We start from the raw sequence: 602 nt of genomic DNA on the forward strand, positions 1-602 counted from the left end.
AAGTAGCCACCTACTCCCGGCTCTCCTTCCTTCCTCCCATAACAGACAGACAGTAACACCTGAAGTCAAAGCAAAGGGTGCTAGGGGGTGAAACTAGAGAGAGATGAACATTTTGTTTTCTGGTGCCTCAGCAGCCAGAGCAAATGCTCGTGGAATATTTCCTGGCTGCAGCTCTCTGCTCAATTATTCCTAAAACATGTATTTTTCTCTTTCTTCTTTTGTTTGCTTTCTTACCCCAATGTTCCTTGCTAGCTTTGCAACCCCTCCCAGCCCTACTGGAATCCCACCATTGCCTCTCACCTTCTAGAGCTCAGATAGTGATCTTCAAAACAGAACCCGCTTCCCCACACCCCCACCCCCTTCTCGAAGCAGCTTCCTTTCTCAGAAGGACTTGCAAAGTGTCACAGAGGGCTCCACTGCTCGGTAAATTTCAAAAGAAGAAAAGAAAAGAAAACCAACTCAGTGATTTGCAGGTGCAAAACGGAAGCCATCAGTTGACATTTTCAGAACTGTGGTTCAGCTCTTCTTCCATCATGATGGGAAAAAACACAGTTCAGGTCCAGATGCCGTCTGGTGTCACCCCATGGCAGTCTGCAATGACT

Source organism: Orycteropus afer, unplaced genomic scaffold (assembly GCF_000298275.1).
Source record: "Orycteropus afer afer isolate SDZICR_OR568_19922 unplaced genomic scaffold, OryAfe1.0 scaffold00054, whole genome shotgun sequence".
NCBI lineage: Eukaryota > Metazoa > Chordata > Mammalia > Tubulidentata > Orycteropodidae > Orycteropus > Orycteropus afer.